At 41.5% G+C, this 25111-nt stretch overlaps 1 long non-coding RNA gene across 1 annotated transcript; it reads right to left on the bottom strand.

Moving 5' to 3' along the window:
• Positions 1-6673: 6673 nt before the first annotated feature.
• On the bottom strand, positions 6674-7825 carry LOC131244567 (uncharacterized). The gene is made up of 2 exons (XR_009170393.1): positions 7266-7825; positions 6674-7119 (listed from the first exon to the last, which is right to left on the bottom strand). It is a non-coding gene; the product is annotated as an uncharacterized LOC131244567 (long non-coding RNA).
• Positions 7826-25111: the final 17286 nt, after the last annotated feature.

The following is a 25111-nucleotide window of genomic DNA, read 5'->3' on the forward strand; positions in this document are numbered from 1 at the left end:
AGTACGGACGTAATCTCCGAGCTGAGATGACAAGACTAAGTGCTAGCTTTTCCAGAGGCGGGTATCTTGTCTTGGTGGGTATCATGGCTTTACTTACATAGTATACGGGATGCTGCTTACCCCCTACTTCTCTGATCAGGGCCGAGCTGACAGCTGAGGTTGAGACCGCGATGTATAAGAACAGGGGTTCACCATCTTCGGGTTTAGACAGTAGGGGTGGTGAACCTAAATACTATTTCAGTCGCTGGAAGGCCTATTCGCATTCTGACGTCCATTCTGCCTTCTTGTGTCCCTTCAACTGTTGGAAGAAGGGAAGGCATTTGTCTGTAGCTCTGGATATAAACCGTCTGAGCACTGCTACTCGTCCAGTTAGGCATTATATCTCCTTGATAGTTCGAGGCGAACTCATGTCTAGGAGTGCTTTGATCTTGTCGGGGTTTGCTTCTATGCCCCTCTAGCTAACTTGAAACCCAAGGAATTGACCGAAACCAACTTTGAAGACGCATTTTGCAGGATTTAGCTTCATCTGGTACTCTCGGAGGATGGCAAAAGTTTCTCCAAGATCTGTCAAGTGATCGGATGCCTTGATGCTCTTCACGAGCATGTCGTCGACGTATACTTCCATGGTGTGTCCGATCTGTTTGGCGAACATCTGATTTACTAAACTTTGATACGTGGCCCCAGCATTTTTCAGGCCAAATGGCATGACTTGGTAATAGTAGAGCCCCTTGTTCGTGACAAAGGTAGTCTTCTGCCTGTTTGGGAGATGCATCGCGATCTGATTATACCTGGAGTAAATATTCAGGAAAGAGAGTAATTCCTGCCCCGCGGTACTATTTACCAGCTGATTAATCCGCGGTAATGGGAAGCTATCCTTTGGACACGCCTTGCTCAAATCTGAGTAATCTACGCAGGCCCGCCATTTCCCGTTGGCTTTCTTGACTAGGACTACATTCGTGATCCAATCGGGATAGTGCACTTCTTCTATGAAACCGGCATCGAGCAGAATGGAGACTTCATCGGCTATGGCTTCGTATCACTCGGCATCGAACGGTCTCCTCTTCTGTTTGACGGGTTTGTATCCGGGTCCACATTCAGCTTGTGGACCATAACATCCAGGGAGATCCCAGGTATGTCCTCATGTGACCATGCGAAGATGTCTCTATGTTGTTGCAAGAAGACCAGCATTTCAGACTATTGTTCCGGGTTTAACGATGTTCCAAGTTGAACCATCTTACTCGGGTCTACCTCGTCGCGTGGTACCTTCTCCAAGTCTTCCACGAATGAATCTTTCGCAGGTCCTCTGGGATCCAGAACATTGTCGGTGTATGCTTGCTTCACAGACCCCTTCTTCACTGCTATAGCATAGCATCTCCGAGCTTCACGCTGATCGCCTCGAAGGTATCCTGTTCCGCCCTTGGCGGGGAACTTCATCATCAAATGATAGGTGGAAACGACTGCACTCATTGCATTGAGGGAAGGCCTGCCCAGAATGACGTTGTGCACTGATGGCACATTGACAACAAAAAAGTCCACCATGAGAGTGGCTTGATGTTGTCCTTCTCCCACAGTCACGGGGAGGGAGATGGCTCCCTCGGAGATTACCCTTTATCCGGCAAAGCCGTGCAGGGGGGTCTTTACGAGTTTGAGATGTGACCTAGGATTCCCCATTCTTTCAAAGGCCTCGGAGTAGATTACGTCGGCTGAGCTTCCGATGTCGACCAAGATGTAGTACACTTTGTGGTTTGTTATGGTCATAGTAACCACCAGGGCCTCGTCGTACAGGTGCTGGATTCCGCATGCATCGTCTTCCATGAAGGTCAAATTACGCGGGCTGACTCGGAGTTCCTTGCCCGACCGTTCAGTCAAGTGGACGTAATGCTCCGGATCGGACTTCCAGAAGTGGGCTTTTCGAGCCCGATTTGAATCTCCTCCACCGGATGAGCCCCCGAAGATAATGCGGATTTCGGCTGGCTCTTCTGTAGTGTTATTCGGCTGTTCTCGCTCTCGCTCTTCTTTCCGAGTGGTTCTTTCTCCCTTGGCGTATCGGCGCAGATGTCCTTTATGAATAAGGGTCTCGATCTCATCCTTGAGGTCCACGCAGTCGGCTGTGTTATGGCCTTGACCCCGATGAAAACAGTAATACTTGCGTTTGTCTCGATGCTCCAGATCGGCCTTCATATAGACAGACCAGATCAAGAGCTTTTCTCCTCGGATGTCCAGTAAAATCTACTCGGCGGATGTGTTAAGGGGGGTGTAGGAACGAAATTTTTCCTCCGATTTTCTGCTCGGGCGACGATCACAGGGGGCGCGATCATCTAGTCCCTTGTTGGTCGGCTGACATTCTTCATTCATAGGCCTCACCCCTTGCCAATCAGATCTGTCACTTGAATATTTTTACGGGCATTGGAGAATTCCTCGGTGTTAGTATACTTTTGAGCTCTGGCGATGAGGTCGGCTAACATTTTTGGCGGATTCTTCCCAATAGAGAAGGTGAACTTTTCCACTTTTAGACCACCGAACACAGCGGAGAGTGTCATCTTGTCATCGTAGTCCTCCACTTGCAACGCTTTTTCATTGAAGCGAGCAATGTAGTCCTTCAACGACTCCTTAGGCTCTTGTTTGATGGTGAACAGGTGAGTATTCGGCTTTCGGCTCTTCTTACCGCTTATGAACTGGGTAAGGAACAACCGGCTAAGTTCCGTGAAGGAACCAATGGAATTGGGCTTGACTTGACGGTACCAACTCCAAGCGGATTCGGTGAGTGTGATTGAGAACCCCCTGTACATCATCGCGTCTATTATTGTATGGATTTGCATCCATGAACGATAAGCTTATACGTGCTCGGATGGATCACTAGACCCGGAACATTGGATGACGGGAGGTATCCGGAACCTCTGCGGCATCACCTCATTCATGATTAGTGAAGTGAAGGGAGGCTCGGTCTCTTCCATCATTGCCTAAACGACGGCGGGAACTGACGATGGCTGCTGCTTCTTTTCCAGTGTCAGAATCTTGTCGTTGAGCTCCGCGAACCGTGTTTCCTAAGGATCTTTGTTCTTAGCAACTATCTCTTGGGTGTTTTCTATCTCGGGAGTCCTCCTTCCCCTCCTCTGTTCCAGCTCATGGCGGAGATCCGTAGGTGTCAGGGCTGAAGTGACCGAGGCATTTGTTGGAGCTAGAGTAGCTGTGTTCCGAGCCGAGACTTGGATTTGGGTCGGGGGAGGATTCTGAACAGAAACTGGCGCCCGAGGGCACTGAGGACCCTCGGGCCTCATACTCCTCGGCGCGGAGTGAGCTTTTACGACTAGACCAATCGGCTCAGGAATAGGGTTTTCCTGAGCAGGACGTGGTTGTGGCTCCTGTCGCTGCTTCATCTGGTTAACCTTGTCCTGCAGGGCTTGTATCTCGCTTTGTATGGCTCGATACTTACTCGCCCGATTGTGAGAACGCTGGGAAGGCCCTGGGGCTGACTCGGCGTGTAGTGAAGAGGAACGAGTCTGCTCATTTTGCTCTAGTTCCGCAGCTACTACTTTCTTCTTTCCTCTTACCATTATTTTTAAGAATAGGAACCTGACTTTTCGTACCAAATTCCTATAGACAGTGCCAAAAATGTTGATGACAAAATCTGGACGACTCCTCGCTCTGACTCGCGAACTCTGAATCGCTTCAGCCCTTAGACCTGCACACTTGCAATGAGCAAAGGAGACCCTTGTCTAAGCAGGGGACCCTCCGATGCCTAAGTTAGGTTAAGGGAATTTGGGTCTAAGTTGAAGAGTAGAGGGAGAGTGCAAGATGTTGCGTACCTGTAGCAATGAGGTCTTCATAGTATTTATACCTAATCATCGGGTGGACTGGGTCCATTAATCTCGGCACGATCCACTCAATTAATAGGATTTTCGGATCGTGGAGATATTGTCCGCAATCCAGGGATCGTGTAGCGTAACGTGCGTATTTGTGGGTGAGGTAATCGGTCATGTCTGCTTAAGGTAGTTTTTTAGTTTAGCGCATGAAGCGTCTGCATTCATCCCTAGCCTCGGCTCGGGACTTCTGGTCGAAGAGGCCCTGACTAATGTGGACACGGGCCTTCACTGTTGGTTTGTTAAACGTGGATTGTGTCATGAGTATGAGCCGAGCACCAGTCTGAGTTGAGCACCGGTCTGGACGGAATGTGAACTTGGCTTTATTCATCTGTCGAGCATTCTAGAGGTCTTCCCTCCGAGCTCCGAGGTGGGTCGGCGGATTTGTCCGGTCGAGTTGACTTTTCCTGTAACTAATGCAAGTGGTTGACTTATTCATTTCTGGTCGAGACTGCTTGTAGCTTTTGACTTGAGCTTCACATTGAATTTCTTGGATCACTCTGAACTGAATATTAGCCTCAAATGAGGAGCGCGACTGGGACCAAACCGAGAATTCTTCCTTTCCTTCAGTGGCATTATCCATTCGGGCTACTTGTTATGCATACGATCGGATTAGTGTGTTGTGGCTCCTAGGATTTGAAGGGGTTTGGATCTTCCCATAACAGACGGCATGGTGAGACATGCATCATATTGGGGTCCACGGAGCACCGATCACTAGCCATCGTCAACTTTACTGGTGTAGGTAAGCGGCGCATGCAGAATAATCTGGTAGTCCTCTAACTTGTAATGCTACAAGCGATGGAAAGGACCATTATGATGTATTTATTATATCCACACCGTCCATTCATTTGATGAGATCATTTTAACGCATGTTCCTAAAAATGAATCATATCCAAAGCTTAAGTGAACCACATCACAAACAGTAGTGAGAACAATAATTTCTATTGTGTAAATATTTGTATGGCCTACCATAATATTTTTTATTCATCCAATCGATTCATAAGGTCACGCAAACATGGATGAAGAGAAATAATAAATATGATTGATCCAAAACCTTTATGACCTTAAGAAGGTTTTAATGGTAGATGTTCAATCTCCCACTTCTTTCTGCAGAATGGTCCACTTGATCTTTTAATGTCTTATTTTTGGGCTCAACCCTTAGATCTTTCTTGCAAAATGGACGAACGGTTTGGATATAACACATACCTCATGGTGTGGCTCACGGAACTTGGTGTGACCGGCAAGGTCACTCGTATGTTGGGAAGGGAAGCGGATTGGCTGGTGTACCACACACCACTCCAAGGCTAGTGTGTTGACATCACCAAGTTCTGTGGGTCCCATGTAAGATTCGTGTTATATCCAAACCGTCTGTTCATTTGACAAGCAAGTCATAAAGCTTGAACTGAAAAATAAGACATCTGAAGATTGAGTGGACCACACTGAAAAAGGAGCGGGGGATTGAATGTATACCATTGAAACACTTTTGGGGTCACTTTTGATCAATATTATATTTGTTTTTCTTCTTCATCCAGGTTTGTGTAACCTTATTAATACATTGGATGTAAAATAAACATTATGGTGGGCCCTTCGAATGTTTTAGCGGTGATAACCATTGTCTCCTCTACTTTTTGTAGTCCACTTGAGCTTTGCATATGACTCATTTTCCGGATCACGCTCTAAAATAATCTTCAAACATGAATGAAAAGTATGGATATAATAAATACATCACTGTGTCGCCATGTAACTTTGATCTCTTAGGGCCTGTTTAGCCGGGCAGATCCCATGGTATTAGGAGGGATGAGATCAAATTTAAGGTAGTGATGGTGGTGTCAGTGGACTGCTGGGAATCCCTTGGGATGGACCAATCTCGAGACAAAAATGGTGGGTCTGTTTGGGTCATTCATGGGATGTGGGCCATATCCCACGGAATGTACATATAAGGCCTGTTTGGTTAGCATGGGATTGCAGCAATCCCTCCCAAATTTACACCCACTCTGTTTGGGCGGGCAGATCCCATCCCAGGATTTCCAGCATGTGGTTGACGTCCATTGCAATGGGGAACGGATTGGTTACTCCCCCTGACACCAGCCCTATGGCTAGTGGTCAGTGCTCTGTGGGTCCCACCATGATGTACGTGTTTCATCCCATCCGTTCAACCATTTTTACAGATCATTTTAGGGCTTGGTTCAAAATATGATAGGGATATAAATCTTAGGCAGGCCACATCACAGGACAAAAAATACCGTGGGATATTCACAATTAAAATCCTCCTTAAGGCCCACTATACTGTTTACTTGACATCCAATCTGTTGATATGGTCAACAAAATATAAATGAAGGGTAAAAATAAATATCCCTAAATCCAAAACTTTTATGGCCCCCAAAACTTTTTTAATGGTCAAAATTCATTCAACATTGTTTCCTGTAATGAGGTCCACCTGAGATTGAGATGTGCTTCATTTTTTTAATCATATCATAATATGATATATAAAAATATATGGACGCCATGGAGGACACCCATACATCATGGTGGGCCCCACGGAGCAACGACCACTAGCCAATGGCTAGTGTCAGGGGTAGTAGCCAATCCGTTCCCACTGCAATGGTCTTATGTGGGCCCCACCCTACTGTCACAAGGGTTACTTCCTCCAAAAAAAAAACAGTACAATCTGCTTTTATAAAAAACCATACAATATAAGGTAGATCTGTAATGAAAGATAGATAATTAAAAAAAAAAAAACCATACAATCTGAGATAAAGCTAAAGAAAGCTAGCGAAAACATACAATCAAACTCCCACAAAAAAAAAAAAAAAAACAACCAAAAAATAATATTCATTATGTTACAGAACCTCTACAGCTAGAATTTAATAATGATAAGCAATGCAAAGAAAATAACGAGAATGCCAATCAAAAGTCCACAGAAACTCTCTCCACAGGATGGGGCAAGATCATCAGTTGTCATGGACTTGGAGACCCTGCCATGGGGCGACTGATGGATAGACGAAATCGACGAACGATGGATGTCGACCTCGTCTAACTGTGCGGCGACATGAACCGTATGAGTTTCTGTGGCAGGCCGCAATTGTGCACCAATCCCACCGAAGTAACTCTCCTAGCAGGAAACTGCTTCCCTCCAATTCTTGAATACCCGATGTCTCCCTCCACTGAATCCTTCAACCTCCAGCCTAGCATCGTCCCACGTCAGATAAATGCCTGGTCGACGGCCCACGAGAACAACATAGTATTTCTCTTTTGCCATCTGTCAAATGAACATGTGTATTATTACCATGTTCAAGGTGCAACAAGTCTGAATGTGCATATACTAAATACAGAAAATTGTCCCATGACAAATAAATCAAAAATACGATCAGAAGATTTGAATTTCAAATAACTGATAATGTGTACCCTTCGTCCATACGATGTGTGTGGCTCTATCTGTCTTAATGTGCTGAGCAACAAGCATGTGGCGGAACTTATATAAAATATATGAAACCAATAAATCAGAGTATTACCACACCAATCAAAGTAGTAGACATGATATACTAATTATGTCATCCAAACATCCAAAAAAAAGTAAAAAACAAACAGTCCCCAGCGTATAAAAAGTTATTACAGTCCCATAAAACAAAAGATCAACACAACGACGGGTAAGAGCATGTTAGACCGACCCAACTCCTGCATTGAGATGATTCTCGCGAAGTGTTCTCCTCAACCACTCAACGCGCCTCTCGGGTCGAAGACTAACAAAAAACGATGCCAGCTTCTCATCCCTGCTCAACAGTTGACGAACTTCAATAAATTCTGAGTTGGTCAACCCTTGCACCTCTTTAAGAACATCAAGTACCTTAGTAGTACAATTTACCTCCTTGCCGAGGCCAAAATCACGCATAGCCTCTGCAACGGTATTAAGGGAGATGCCGAGTACATCACAGAGACGAGGAGGCCGCATACATTTCTTTGATGCACCCCCATCTCGGTTATGGTCAGATTCCGGAGTCTGACTATGAGTGCCACGGGTTCCGCATCTTCCTATCGATTGAGTATCTGATGAAAAATTTCCGCCTGACGAGTCCACTACGTGGTCTTGAGAGAGGTAAATGGTATCCTCCAGATCATCTTAGCGTCTCTTCAGGACTCATTGAGATCTCGCTGAAGCTAAGAGGATGACGTGGCCATAGTCGTCCTTCCCTGCACATATTGTCTAGTTGCCTGATCTGATCCGACGATGACCGCAAGGTCATCCATTCTCTCAATTCTTTTCCCGCGTAGATGTCTAGCACGCGAGTGAGATTGCGACCGTAAAATATAGTTGTAAGTTAGGAAAAATACATTCGATAGATGGGTTTGTGAATGTCTTATGGATAATGCATTTATATAAATCATGCCTTAAGGTAATCCTCCCAGACCTCATCAGGGGTCGTAACGACCATGCACTCATTATCCCATCCGAACCCACTAGCCGTTAGCATGTCCCTGATGGCAATATATTCGCGCTTGTAATACCTCAGACGGTTCTGCACATTCTGTCAGTTGACAGGTATGTCTGTATGCTTCATGACCTCTTCTGTCGTTACTTGGTAGGCTTCCCTCTTGAAACCATTATCTACCTTACGTCCCAAAGCAACCTGTTCTAGCAGGATGTTGAAAAGCACTTGATCCATTTCTGCACTCCATTTTATTTTAACCGCTCGAGACAGAGGCTCAGCGAGGGATTTGACTGTCTTCCCACGTGGTGAACTTCGCGTCGGCATCACAGGTGTCCTAAGCGGTGATTGTGTCGGTGTTGAACTATCATTAGACCTGGGGTCTGCCATGTCACCTATGCATGCAGCACATGTCAAGAACACATTAATTACATTCAAAATCAATCTTCTTATGCTGAGAACATGAGACATTGTTGAGCAAAAATATGGTGCATCCATGTGCGACACAGCTATATTTCCATAGTTAAGTAATAAATATTACGAGGATTTAAGTATTATTCGGTTTGCAGGTAAAATTGTAAAAGGGAGAAGTAAAGGTAAATTGACTATCTACTCCTACTGTTCTGTTGCGCATCTGCCAACCCAAACAGGCGCGTGGAATCAACGGTGGGATTAAGGCGATCTCATCCCTTCGAATACCGTGGGATCTGGCCCAAATAGGCCCTTATAACCGTTCCTACGACTCGAAGCTGGATGAGTGTCAATGCTTGTCATCTTCGAACGACAAGTACACACCAACCAGTTCGGTGGTGTGTGGTACACTAGCCAATCCGCTTCCGTTGGGAAGGAACTAGAATTACTAAGAACATCGCAACATGTTTTCTTGCATCGTGATGGTCTGGATTGCAGCAAACAAGAGTTTCCTGTTTGAACCAAGAAGAGGATCCGGTTTCTTTAATGACAGGAAGTGGATTCCATGGTGTGACACACCACCCACCTCTGTGATGTGTTGATGTTACTAAGTTCTGTAGACCATTCTATGATGTATGTGCTATATCCAAACCGCATAAGCCAAAAAATAAAGCATAACCAAAGATCAAGTGGACCACACCACAAAAAGCAGCGGAGATTAAGCACCTATCATTAAAACTTCTTAGGTGCCACAGTGGCAACTAAGGAGTTCTCGGTGAAGCTGATATTTATTTTTTTTCCTCCATCCAAGTCGGTATGACTTTGTGAATAAGTTAGATGGCAAATAAACATCATAATAACATTGAGAATATTTCAACATTGGGCATCATCGTCTCCACTGCTTTATGTATAGTCCACTCAACTTTGGATTGGCCTATTTTTTAGCTCATGCCTTAAAATGATTTGACCAAATGATCAATGATGGTGTGGATATAAAATATATACTATGGTGGTCCCGTAGAACTTGGTGACGTGAACACACCACCACATCAGTGGTGAGTGGCACACCTCGCAATCCGCTTTGGATGAGTTAATGTCAGGGCCCACATGATGTATGCATTATATTCAAACCGTTTGTCTATTTGGGGAGATTATTTTAGGGCATGTGTCAAAATTGAGGCATATCTGAATCCACGGCAAAGTCAAAACAGGGGACAGGTAATAACCCCTCCGGTACCCACGTCAGTGCTTGTTAGAGCTCGGTGGGATTATCGGCTTTTGAATTTTGGGACACCTTGATTCACTGTGACTAGGGGTGTCAACTGGGGGAATGGATTATGTGCGGCCCTTGCCATGAGGCTAACCTCGATGCATGTATTCTATGGAAGCAGATTGCATGTTGGCTAACTGAGTGGCCCAATATGATTTATGTGTCTTATTTGTCCATTCATTTTATCAGTTCATTTTAGGGCATCAATCCAAAATTGAAGCATATCCAAAGTTCAAGTAGACCACACCACAGGAAACGTTGGGGATGATGTCATGCACCATTGAAACTTTCCCAGTGCCAGAATGATGTTTATTTGTCATCCAACCTGTTTATAAGGTAACACATAAACAAGTTAACACAGACATGGACAAGGCAAAACCCAACATCCAACCTGTTTATAAGGTAACACATGAACAAGTTAACACAGACATGGACAAGGCAAAACCCAAATTTCAGTTTGATTCAAAACTTATGTGGCCCTAACAAGTTTTCAATAGTAGGTGTTCAATTCACACTGTTTCTTGTGGTGTCGTCCACTAGAGCCTTGGACATGCTTCATTTTTTGGGACAATGCCCTAAAACGAGGGTGTAAAACAGATGAACAGTGTGGATAAGAGATACATCACTGTGGGCCTCATTGAGTTTATTCCCTACACTAACTCACTACAATTGGCCTCTGTATGGTGTAATCCGCTTAGGTGTTCTATATCCACACGGTCCATCCATTTTGCCATATCATCTTAGGGCATAAGCCCAAGAATAAAGAAAATTCAAATTTTTGGTGGACCATATTATAGGAAACAGTGGTGATTGAAAGCCCCACCATTAAAAACTTTCTGGAGCCCACCGTGATGTTTTGGTAATGTTTATTTGCCATCCAACCCATTGATAAGATCACCTAAACCTAGATGAAGGGGAAAAAATAGCAAATATCAACTTGATCCAAAACTTTTTGGTGGCTCACAAGAAGATTTGAATGGTTAATCACCATTGTTTCCTATGGTATGGTCCAGCTGAGATTTGGATTTGTTTTGTTTTTGGCATCGTGCCCAAAAAGGAATTGGCAAAACAGATGGATGGCATGGACATAGAATACATACATCAAGGTGTGCACCATGGTAAGGGCCACAGTGTCTTTGGTGATGCTCATACCCAATCCACTCCTGTCAAATGGGGAAGCGGATTGCGTATTGACAATGCCAGTTGCTACTGGATGGTGCTTTATGGGGCCCACAATGATGTATGTGTTTTATTCATGTTGTCCATCCATTTTGGATCAATATTTTAGGGCATGAACCCAAAAGTGAGGTAGATCCAAATTTTGGGTGGACCACACCACACAAAATAAGTGGCAATTGAACACCGGCTTTAAAAACTTCTTGGGCCCCACTGTAATGTGGAAAACCCTCAAAGAGGTAAAAAATCACGGGACTTCGTCCAGATCAACAATCCACTATGAAGTAGAACGTTACAACTGATCACAAGCACACACCGCTTGGATCAAACCTTCTTCACTCACGCAGGAGCGGATAAATAATAAGAGAATAAGGAAAAACGGAGAGATCTCACCAATTACAAGGAGGTAGAAGCGCTGAGATGTCGAGTGCACAGTAGATCACCTCTACGAGCAGAGCCTCCCTTCCATAAGCTCTCTCTCTCTCTCTCTCTCTCTCTCTCTCACACACACACACACACACACACCTCTGATAGCCCTAAACTATTTCGCAAACCCTTATAAAGTTTTAGAAAATCCTCTTGTATTACCTAGAAAGCCCTACGTACCTCCTATTTATAGTTTAGGAAACTCTCTTTTACATCAATGCGAAAACCACCTCAAAATTCTGAATCCTGCACAGAATCAGACTAGAATTTGCGTAACCTTGACTAGTTGAGCGGAGCTTCGACCGGTCGAACAGACTCCTTGATTGGTCAAGCAACGCGGAAGAATAAACTCAATTGGTCGCTGGACTTTGAGTCGAGCACCACTCGACTGGTCAAGCAACGAGGAGAAAATCCCCATCAAGATCCACACTAACTATCACGCCCCAAACTTGGAAAACGAGCTCACAAAATTTTCGATCATCGAATCCGGTGCCGACAGCCTCCATAATACCCCATTCTCGGCACCCAGCGTCCATACGCCAGATTCCGATCCTGGGATCCTACAAGGAGGATTTTCCAATGTACATTAACTCCTAATAAGCATAACCACAAGTATACCCAAATCACAAAGGCAACATCATCATCACATATCCACTAATATAAACATTTGAATACAATGCTGAAAGGGAAATACATATATCGAAGTAAAAGCTCCAGAAGACCGCTGCACGCTCCAAGCTCGGCGCTGCTACAACCTAACGTCACCTGCATGCATCTATCATGCATAAGCTTATACAAAGTTTAGTGGGTAGTGAAAGTGTATGCGCAAGATAAGTGCTGAGCATGCAATACAATGTCATAAATCATACAATATCAAAATAGGCAGAAATACTGACAAGATCATGAATCATACGGTATCAGAGTAAGCAAAAATATACTCATAAGTCCATGAATGCCATCAGCCGTACCAAGGCTATGCGATGTAAGGCATGAATGCTAACGGACATATCAATGCAGAAACATGGCAACCCAAAATGCTAAATGCTACGGATGCAATGCAATATGCAGTGCGAATGAAATGAACAAGCTGGAGTGAATTCGGGATGATAGTACATAGTATCGCAGGCTATGGGGTCCATCACAAGGGACTTCTATCCAAACCAGTACCATACCTAAATTTGGACAGTCAGACTCAATGTGGCAAACTCCTGATCTCAGGTTAGTCGTGCACCCCAACCGAAATCCTGACCGTTGCGAAGGTACACGTAACAGATAGTTGCGCACCACCAGCCCGAGTGAATAGTGAATGAATGAATGAGTATGCAACTCCTGCTCAATAAGTCCACATATCAGCACCATACATCTCTGGGATCATCATCGGGGTTTAGTACACTCCAAGCTGGCTACCGCCCCGGTCGGCCGCGTAGGCCAGTGAGTAGAAAAGACCTCACTAACCACCTGCTAATAGTATATCAATGCCTACCCGACTTGTCGATAGCTGACCCATTTAGGAGCTGGTCAAACTCAACCAAGCTTATAGGCCCCTCACTCGAGCAGATAAGGCCACACCCCCTCCCGACCGACCATGACACAGTGAGAAATGCAGCCTACTGGTATTCGGCACTTGGGCGCTCATGTATCCACCTGGTGTAGACGTTGGGGCGTCTCCTGGCCTCGGAGGTTTAGAGACTTTCACCCACGGACATCCAAAGTGCCCAGATGCTCGAACCAAACATTTTCGGTGTCCCATCTGACCATTCACGACATGCCTATGGAGGTCACAGCCCTGATGTTGGTAGGGCGTACAGTAATCACAATCAAATAATGCAAGATGCATGAATCATGTAGTCCAATCATGCATCAATCCTGCGTATACCGTGCGCTCGTGTGAGATAACTCCACCTATCAGGGAGTCCTATAAATCATCTGTACTATAGCATATGCAATGGTCAATCACATCTCATAATAAACATACAGATGATGCGTATGGGCATGTATCATGATGTTATGCTATCTCATACTCATAATCAGTATCAATAACCGGCATCAACAATTGGCCTTGACAATGTGGACATTTAACCAACATTGCCCCCAAGGAATGACCCACATAGAACTTAACATATAGTGGACCCATGGCCTCACACAAGGACCTAATATACAACACCATGGGCCTCACTCAAGAGCTTAATACACATCACCATGGGCCTCTCACATGGGCCTCATATACATCACAATGGACTCCATTGCCTGGCCGTTAAATGCATCAAATGGGCCATAACTATGGGTCGCATATACATTATATAGGTCTCGATAATCGGAATCGGCCTCAACAATTGAAATCGGCCTCGACAATCGAAATTAGCCTCGACAAATCAGAATCGACACTCAGAATCGGCCTCGATACTCGGCCTCGACAATCGCAATCGACCTATACAATCGGCCTCGACAAATCGGAATCAGCCTCGATACTCAGCCTCGACAATCAGAATCGGCCTATACAATCAGCCTCGAAAATCGGAATCGGCCTATACAATTAGCCTCGACAAATTGGAATTAGCCTCAATACTCGACCTCAACAATCGGAAATGGCCTTGACAAATCAGAATCGGCTTATACAATCAGCCTTGACAATCGGAATTGGCCTCAATAATCAAAATCGGTATCAATAATCGAAATCGGCCTCGACAATCAGAATCGAAATCGGCCTCGACAATCAGAATTGGCCTCAGCAATCGAAATCGACCTCGATAATCAGAATCGACCTCGACAATCGGAATCGGCCTCGATAATCGGAATCGGCCTCGATAATCAAAATCGATAATCGGAATCGGCCTCAATAATCGGAATCAGCCTCGATAATCAGAATCAGACTTGATAATCGATCTCGACAATCAGAATTGACCTTGACAAATCAAAATCGGCCTCAACAATCGCAATCAGCCTTGATAATCGAAATTGGCCTCAACAATCGGAATTGACCTCGATAATCGGCCTCAATAATCGGAATCGGCCTCAACAATTCGAATCAGCCTCGATAATCGGAATCAGCCTCGATAATCGGCCTCAATAAACAGAATCAGCCTCAACAATTAGAATCGGCCTCGACAATCGAAATCGACCTCGGTAATTGGAATCGGTATCGATAATCAGAATCAAAATCGGCCTCGACAATCGAAATCGGTCTAACAAAGGGCCTAAGGGAAGGTCACAATGTGGACATTTAACTATCATCGCCCTTCAATGTAGACATTTAACCAACATTGCTCCCAAGAAGTGGCTCACATAGAGCCAAGCATATAGTGGAACCATGGTCTCACACAAAGGCCTAATACACATCACTATGGGCCTCACTCATGGCCCGCATATACATCACAAAGGGTAACATTCCATGAGCCTCAAATATATCACAGTGGACCTCTTACAAGGGCTTAATATACATCACGATGGGCCTCACCAAATGGGCGACTAATACATCACAATGAGTTATAACCCATGAGCCTTGAATATATCAGAATGGGCCCTCACATCTGGCCCACATACATTATAATGGGCCTCATCGTATGGGTCAGATATATATATCAAAATGGGCCACGGCATATGGGCCGGGAGTACATCTCATTAGGCCTTACCAAATGGGTCGAAAATACATGGATCTCATACATCAAGTGGGTTGCACCACATGGGCCGCACCAATGGGCCTCATATACGTCGCATTGGGCCACATCCCATGGGCCCGAAAACTGATGGATGGTAAGGATAAAACATATATATCATGGTGGACCGCAGCCCATGAATGGCGTGCATACAAAACATACCTCAGGTGGGTCCTGTCCCAGCTGAACGGTGCCGATAAAATACATACACCTCGGTAGGGCCCACCGTCCTATAGACGGTGTAGATAAAACACATACATCATTAGTGTGTCCCACCGTCCTTGCTTGGATGGTGCGGATGAGACACACATACATCACTGTGGGATCCACCATCCTGGACAAGGACGGAGTGGACATATAACAAATACATCATGGTGGTGTCCTCGCTAGCAAAACAGGTGGACGGCTTGGGTAAAACACATATAAGGTGGGTCCACAATGGACGGACGATTATGATCTAATACATACATTGCGAGAGGGCCCACGCAGCACTGTCCAAATCAACGGTGTGCGTATACAGCAGATACATCATGGAGGGTCTTTCAACAGATGGACGACGAGATGCAAAACATGCCACATGATGCGTCCCACACAACACACACGATTGTAGGGGGGTCCCACCGTCCCCAAACAGATGGACGACTAGGATGTAAGGCACGTACATCAAGGTGGGTCCCATCCCACATGTGCGGTATGTGTGGGGTGGGCCCCACACAATCTGAAAACAGATGGATGGTGTGTGTGAAACACATACATCACCGTGGGATCCACCGTCCTGGACAAGGACGGAGTGCATATACAACAAATACATCATGGTGGGTCCCACCCACACGTGTCACACGTGTGGGGTGGGCCACGTCCAGGACAAATGGATGGCTGGGATGCATCCCACATACATCGTGGTGGGCACAGAACTTGCTGGCATCCATCCACAAAGCAGCCACGCTGCTGGGGCCCAACTCCAGATGATGGACGGTTGGAATACAACATATACATATCACAAGGTGGGCCCCACCCTCACACGTGTAGCACGCTTGAGGTGGGTCCCACACCCAGAAAACGGATGGGCAGAGGGGATAAAATACGTAAATCATGGTGGGTTCGCCCACCACTGTCCAAACAGATGGACGGTGGGGATAAAACACATGCAGTGTGATGGCCCACGTGCTGAGCAGCACATCATCAAGGTGGGCCCCACGTCCCATGCATGGACGGGGTGGATGACATATAAACATCAAGGTGCGTCCCATATCCACCGTCAAATGGATGGTGTGGATCACAAACACATCATGGAAGGTACCCACCGTCCAACAGCTGCTGGACAACTGTGATATAAAATACATTTAGGTGGGGTCCACACCCCACGTCCAAGGACTGGACGTCCTGGATTGCTGGTTAGGTGGGCCACATCAATACATCCAAGAGAGAGAGAGAGAGAGAGAGATCGGGAGAAGGAACGTGAGTAGCGGAGGGACCCCGCCACTATGGGTCCCTCTTGAACAATACATACATCAATATGGGTCCCACCATATGTGGGCCCTCTAATCAACAAAATCACACAAAAATCACCCACTTTTGATCTCTTCTTCCTTCTTCCGCCAACACGATCTAGAGCTCCAAGGGGACAATTCTAACGGTCGAGATGTTCTTTAGATGGTGGAGATGGGAGGTAGGAAGTGGGCCACACAAAGCTCTCTTATGGAGCTCTCATGGACGTTGGGTTTCTTGCTTGAAAATGGAGAAATGAGAGAGAGAGAGAGAGGATGGGATGTAAAGAGAGAGAGAGAGAGGGATGGGTGATGGAGTGAGTGATGTGTACTTGACATGTAAGGGTGTGTAAGAGAGAGAGTTGACTTTGGGAATGGTGTTGTACTTGACATGATGTGGTGATTGATGAGATTGATTTGATTACAGATTTTCTCGGTATTTGCAACGGGCGGTGTTTTCCTCGAACTGAACTCGGGCCCACATCTCCTGGCCTGGGTATCGCCTCGACACGCGAGACGCGGCGACGGCGCAGTCGCAATGGTACAAGTTTCGAGTCAAGCCGACTCTGATATACGAGACATGACTCGGGATCACGCGTAAACGCCAATAACAGATTGTGGGTCGCCGGAATTCGACCCGGGGGACCGCAGAAGCTTATGGAACAATACGGGCTAGGATACGAGCCTCACACTAACCCACTTATAAATGGGTCAGGTCTAATGTGTCTGGTCAAGGGATATTTAGACCTTGAACTAGACCCACTTATAAATGGGTTTAATGCGTCCGGGTCACCTTGATTTTGTATCAAAATTAATCAATGCTAATTAATACTAAAAATTAAATTTAGTCACTTTTCATAATTAAAAAAATACAAATAATGGTACAAGTAAAGGTCAGAATGATAGAGATGATTATCTTTACTTGGTTAGTTGATCCACTTTGGACATCGCGTATAGTCTCCATGAACTCTCCTTTATGTGGGTTACATATCACGCAACCCACTTGAGTTTTTGATCCACCTTATTTTTAGTTTCATGTCCTAAATTGAGTTGGCAAAATGGATGGATGGGGCAGATTTCTTACAAACATCACGGTGGGCCTCACTGAACATCCCAATGCATGAACTTCCTATAAAAGCCTTTAACATGCAATCTATGTACATCCTAGTTCAATAATCCCTCCATCTTTGGCACATCGATTTAGATTTCATGGTGCCCCATATTCTCAACTGGGCATGGGTTGGATTTCTCAATTTCCCATGTTACTTATCAAGGTATGCAAGCATTTTTATAGGGTTTAAAACTGGGTGGTGGATAGGTTAGGTCTGGATGGGTCCCTTGCGATATAAACCAGACCACCCATTTACTAAATGGGTTCGGGTCAGGCCTAATAAAAAGAAAACTATATCCGAACCCATTTAGCAACTGGATCTTCTCTTGGACCTAGACCCATACCATTTAACAAATGGGTCAGGTTTAAATGGGTTGGGATCGAGTACCCCATTAGGTCTGCTGACCCATTTACAGCCCTGCCTGCACCCATCATGAGGATAAGCGTGTTCTCATTATGACATATGTTGATAGTTATCATTTTTTATTTATTTTTTATTTGGCTCAAATGTGTGTTGTGTGCCATGAAAATCGACCAACTTGACGTTACGACTACGTCACTTCATAGGTCCTTAAATGATCTTGACCATATGGTTTTTTTCTAAGTGATGCTATAGTGCATTGGCTAGACCCGTCATTAGCCATGATCATATTTCAATCTATGCCCATCATTAGTAAGAGTTAGTCTTTTTGAGCTAAACAATTTTTATCTTCATCAATTTTTCTTGTCAAAGTAGCCAGAAAGATCTTATTTTCATCTCTTATAGAGATATGAGGGCAACATGGCATCATCTAAGTCGCTAAAGAGTGTGACACCTATCGCAGAGATTTTATCGCGATAATATTACAAAAATACACTAAATAATATCATTAAGATATTTTCAAATAATCAATAGATTTTAAAATATCACGTTTTTATCACGAGATTATTGCAATATGAATGGAAAAATAATATAAAATTAAAAATAATATTATAAAATATATTTTTTTTTAAATTATTTATTTATTTTCAATAAATATTTTTGATTTTTCCAGATTTTCTTAATAATATACCTCAAAATTTAAAATTCTCTTGAGAAATTCTTAGAATGAGATTTATCATTATGCTATGGGCAAGCCCACTTGATTTTTGAACCAGGTGATCTTCGTGGTGAGGCTTACTGGTTGTAGGGTACAAATTGCCTTATCCAAATTGCATACAGGGAGGGAAGATGAGGTTGTAGAACAATTCATCATACTTTAGGTTGTAGGTGAGCTGTTCTATCATACATAGAAACTCATATAGTTGTGTACCAACAAGTTCAATTTCTGATGTGGCATACTGACAACCCTCGTTCTTTATACTATCTTGGCATGGAAATTTCTTAGGAGATCCATAAAATTTATTTTATTTTATTTTTTATTATTTTCAGGATGTATTAGAAAGATCTCATTATAAATAAAATTTTAAAAAGTATTTAATATAAGCTAATAAAAATTAATTTTTTAGCTACATAGATATAAATAATTTAGAGAATCTCTCAAGTCTAACCAATTGATCATAAAGTACAGTTCATGTAGCGTATAACTTCCACCATGTGAAAAATGGCCAAATTCGACGGTCCAAAACCGTCAATTTTATTGAAAATTGACAGACATTGGGGTTGAAAAAGACTAACAAAAAAAATAATAATAATAATCGACAGTTTTAAACCATCTTATATTTTTTTGTCAATTTAGTAGAGCAGTCGAATATAGGTTTCGACGGAAAATAAATCTAGCATGCATGAACTGTCGACTAACCCACTAATTATTTTTCAACGGTTTTAAGCCGTCGTTATGGAAAATTATTTGATGACTTGGAACTGTCGTTCTAGGCTCAAATTTTTATGCATTCGATGGCAATTGCTATTTAATTTGATTTCGATATGAAAAAAAATAATAATAACTAAAATTTGGAGCCTTTGGGCTATGGCTATGCTCGTACACTTGATAAACACATTTTCTAAATATAAAATCTATGGCTATGCTCGTACACTTGATAAACACATTTTCTAAATATAAAATCACTAATATATATATATATATATATATATATATATTCAATTAAAAAATATAATACAACTTGAGTTTCCAATGCAAGGTAAATGAGCCATTATTATAATTTCTAGGTGTTAGCTTACTAAGAAACTATGGCTCATAAATCAAAAGTTAAATACACTTGTGAAAGGAGGAGGTAAAGTAAAACTTAATCATTATATTTTTATCTTACAAACCCATCAATTTTAGGGTGCTTTAAAAGTGAAATATACAAGGTAACAAAATCATCATTACAGTCAAATGCATGTGATATGACAACCAAATTATAAAAGTAAATAATTATAATCCATTTACAACCATTTACAGTTGTAATTCTAAAATCAAACAAGCCCTAAATATAAATGGTCCAATAATGAGAATGCTTAAGTAATTACAATATGATTATTTTCATAAATTAATTAATGCAATTCAATCCAAAGAATGCATCCAAAATGCAATTGAAAAGACTGACGATTTTACTGTAACTAGTTCATAGTGAGGGTTTGAAATTTAATATTTTTATTTTGATCTAAATCTCTATAACCAACGAGAGAACTGCCTACATACTTATCAATATGATAAGATCATGTCACTGTAGTTCATCTTTCTCTTTTCCAGACATGCATTTGAATTTTTTTAATTGTCGTTTCAAAGTCAGATTCAGTTTATGGTGATGTCGACCATCTTTCATTAATGATAAGCACTATTACCAACCAGGCCATTAGCGGAAGATGATTAACGTCATCAACTGCACATTCATCATCAAAATAAACTATACCCGCCTTCGAAATGATGGCCTAAACCTCGAATACACATCTAGTAAAAGAGATTAAAAATCCAAACATATCTAATCACAAATTCTTTAATCCATAATCCATCATATTCCTGATAAACACATTTTATATAATTTTAAATCACCATAATTCACTAATTTTTTCTTTTTCAAATAAAATAAAATATAATATAATTGAAGTATATCAAAATTATGACAGACTTTTTTTTCTTCCATGGACTTATAGGCAATACATGTGCATAGTGTTCTTTTTTAACCATCTTCGATCCATCAATATGGATCAATATTCATTTGCCAAGGTCCATCAGAATTGAAGATGCCATGCAACAATCCTTCAGCAACTGGTTGAGTGAAACTAGTAGCAAATTATTAACATTATTTTTCAATCTTCCTAGCCCCGATAATGAACAACCATATTATGTTGTTAGTAGGTTAGATCATCGTAACATAAACTGTAAATATATAAAATTTTATGCAAAAAAGATATAATCAAGTACAATTGAACTTACTCTCAAAGACCATTGTGGCAACACAAGTGAACAAAAGATAAGAAGATCGGCTTTTTTGAGTTTTTTTTTTCAACTCCAACTATTTTAAATGATTGTCTGAAATAATAAAAAATCGTTAGGATTTTTTTTTTCTGTAAAGGCAATAAGACAAAGTATATAAAATATGTATTCACAACAATAATACTTTGATTAATCCAATCATTCAAGTGGTAATGGTTTAAGTTCTTTTTTTTTTTAATTTTATTTTTATTATACCAGACTCTCCATAACCAACGAGGAAGATGGCTATATACTTATTACCATGATATCAAGTCACCGTAGTTCATTTCTATTTTCACATCTCTCTTTTGTCTAAATCGTATAACTCATTTGATACAAAACATTATATTTTATCATTGTCTTATGTGACATATTCTCGTAGTGCTGATGTTAAAGGGTCCATATTCAACGTTACTACAAAAACTAACAAATCTTCGTAAACATTGACATCCTAGTTCAATCTCTTAAGAGCTTTTAAGACCACATGCCAACCAGTCATAGGCTTATTGTGATCCTTGCAATAGAAGACTTGAAGTTGCATGTGATATAAGAATAAAAAGACTCGTCCTCTTCTTCACTATTTCTTATTAATCTCTCTAGGTTAACATGTATCAAATTCGTCGCTAGATCAATGAAATATCCATTTGAGTCCTCTATACCCACCTAATCACAATATATGACTGTCTTCTTGAAGTCAATGTAGTCTATCTGGAGTATTTCTTTAATAATGTCATAATAAGTGACTTCTTCATCCCCTAGATTGGTATCCCTAAAACTTGATACGAAACTAGTTATAACTTTTATAAAGATCCCAGAGTTTTGTGTCGATGAGTTCATTTATATTTTGATATATAAAAAACATATTCATTAACCGTATAAGCATTGTATAAAATGTCATTAACATTGGGACCATCGGCAAGTCACTTTGTGATCGAAGTTGTGGATTCATTTTTCGATAGTTGTCTAACCCATTTAACATAATCCATTAGCTTCTCCGATTGTGAAGTGGCTTTCCAATTATAACCCCTTAATGTATGGATTTGAAACATAAGACTTTGAACAAATTCTTGATACTTCCTGTGAATTATAATGTGAATGCGGTTTAGAGACTTAACATACATATTTATGAGTCTAAATTAATTATGAATGGAAAAAAATTAGATGGCAACATACTTCTTCTACTTGAAATTAGAAGGAGACTGCCTGAGTACCTATTTGTGTACTTTCTAGTATTACACTAGAGTAAGAATATAGGGCTTTTTATTTTTATCAACAGAGTATTCAACTTCACTATTATCATCTATGAACGTTCCATGGCCTCGCTGCTGACTTCCTAATCTACATAAATAATCAGATATGTAATGCATGGAATGCATCATTATTTCTTCCATGAGATAGAATTTAAAAATAGAACCCTCTAAAAAGGTTTGACTCACTACATATCGTTTATAACTCTTCTTCATCCTAATAAAAATCAGGATAATTAAATTATGTTTTAAACGATTCATGAAAAATTGATGCATTTTTTTTTAAACCTCTCAAAAGGATACATTCACTGATATCGAACGGGTCTGCATATGAGCGTCTCTTCCACCAAGTGCACAAGGAGGTGTATCATGAAAATGAAAAATACAAGAGGGAAGTACTTTTCGAAGACACAAAGCACCTCTGTAATGCGGTCTTTCATCATTTACAACTCCATATGGTTAATAACCTTTGAGCACGAGACATTGAAAAATATTAAAAGCTGATGAGTAGCAACACACAATGACTTATGCTTAGGTGAGTTAAAAGCATGCATTAGTAATACCGGTAGTAGTTGTTGCATCGGGATGTGGTACTCATGTGACTTTAAGTTTTTCAATTGAATTCTTGTAAGCTCACATTCTATTTCCAGTTTGAACTATATCTGACAAGAATATTCAAATTATATAAGGTTTTGCAGAATAATTCCTTTTATGGCCAATATAATTCATAAAGAGTGTCGTTTCTATCATCTGACTACAACTATCTCTATCTTTATTTCTTTCAGATTTAGGTGGGCTTTACAGCCATTCTTAATCTTATCCTTTGTGTTTATGTTTGTTGCAATAAGGTTTTCTACCACTTTTTTCAACATGCGTCACATTTAGATTATAGAGAATGGGCAGATCCTATAAGATTGACATGATATATTGTTATTAGAGAATTGTAAAATACAAACAGGTAATAATTAAGATCATGTACAATAAGTATATTATTGACTTACGCACCTTCCAGTACGACAAGTCAAAGAAGATCGATTTCTTCAACCACAAAGTCTCATCATTTGCAGATCTCTTCATCTTCTTACCTATTACATTTCCAAAATCGGTCTTAATAGCTTTTAGTTTTGATAATAATTCAACACCGCTCAAACGATGACTCGGCTTCCCATGTTCTTTCTCCCCATTAAATTGTGCCTTCTGAGTTATGAAATGATGCTTTGGATTCATTTAAGTATTTTCTTTACCCCATGTACAAAAGCTTCCCTCTGTGTTTTAACCATATTGACTCTATCCCTAGTCCTACAACCGGACAGATATTCGTATGCTAGAAAATCATGAATGGCCCAAAAAAAAGATTACTTTCACAATTAATATACTCTTATTAGTATAGTCATATGTTTCAGTTTCAATGGATTACAAATCATTCAACTCTACAATCAACGACTATAAGTAGACATCAATGTCGTGTCTTGCACCACTCTTCTAAGAAATCAATTATGTTAACATTGTAAACTCTTTCTACATACATAAAGACACGGGCATATTATATGGAACAATTGTGATAGGCCAACATATGTGTGTACTATTCTTGTTACCGAAAGGATTAAATCCATCCCTTGCAAGTCTTAATCGAATGCTACATGCCTTCGCAACAAAGTATAGGAAATTACGATCCACTCTTCGTTACAAATAGAATCCACTAGATGATGCATGAATGTTGTGCTTCTGTATTGAGTCGCACTCGCATGCTATTTCGTTTTCTCTTCAATCCACGATACACTATACATTCATTTTAACCGCGTTGTAAGCAAAAAATATCTTAACACATTTTACGGTATATGTTTACTCCTCAGTTTCCTTTCATTTACTAATTTTCATCTGCTTTCACCACACTTAAGATAGCTATTGTGATGTTCATAATCTCTCTAGTACATTATGTAGTCATTACTATATGTATGAATAAGCTGACACTGCATTCACAGAGACTTGATAATCTTCTTCGCCATGTACCTGCTCTTTGGTAAAGTATTTCTACTTGGCAGTATCATTTTCATCATTTGCAACAACTTATTAAAACTCTTGTGAGACCACTGATGTCTACTCTTCATGCTCAGTAACTTAATTGTAACTGGCAATTTTGTATCCTGCTCTCGACAGGATGGATATAAGGGATTTATTGCATCTCCATTATAATTCTTATATTTAATATCCTCTTCTGAAACACCTGGAACTTGGGATTCATTCATGCTTGCAAGTTCAGTATGCTCATTATTTTTAAAATGTTTAAGTGTGTCATTCAATATTTCAGACATCCTTGGGAACTTTTCGTTGTTACGATTCGCATCATACATACTAGTCCCAAAGGTTACTCGACTTCCATCCCACTCTTCACCATGGTAGATCCATGTCATGTAAGATGTGTCAAAATCATCAAAGATTAAATGTTCAGATATATTGACAATTTTCCTCTTCCCTCCTTCCGTATTACAACATTTGACACAAACAATAATAATGGTCATCACCCTCAAGCAATTACAATTTTTAGTAAGGTAAGTAATGAGTGACAATACACTATTCAGGTAATCTCTCGACAACCTAGGTTCATAAATCCACTCTTTACTTGAAAGTGGAGACGATGAACACATCAT

This window comes from Magnolia sinica, chromosome 4 (assembly GCF_029962835.1).
Source record: "Magnolia sinica isolate HGM2019 chromosome 4, MsV1, whole genome shotgun sequence".
NCBI lineage: Eukaryota > Viridiplantae > Streptophyta > Magnoliopsida > Magnoliales > Magnoliaceae > Magnolia > Magnolia sinica.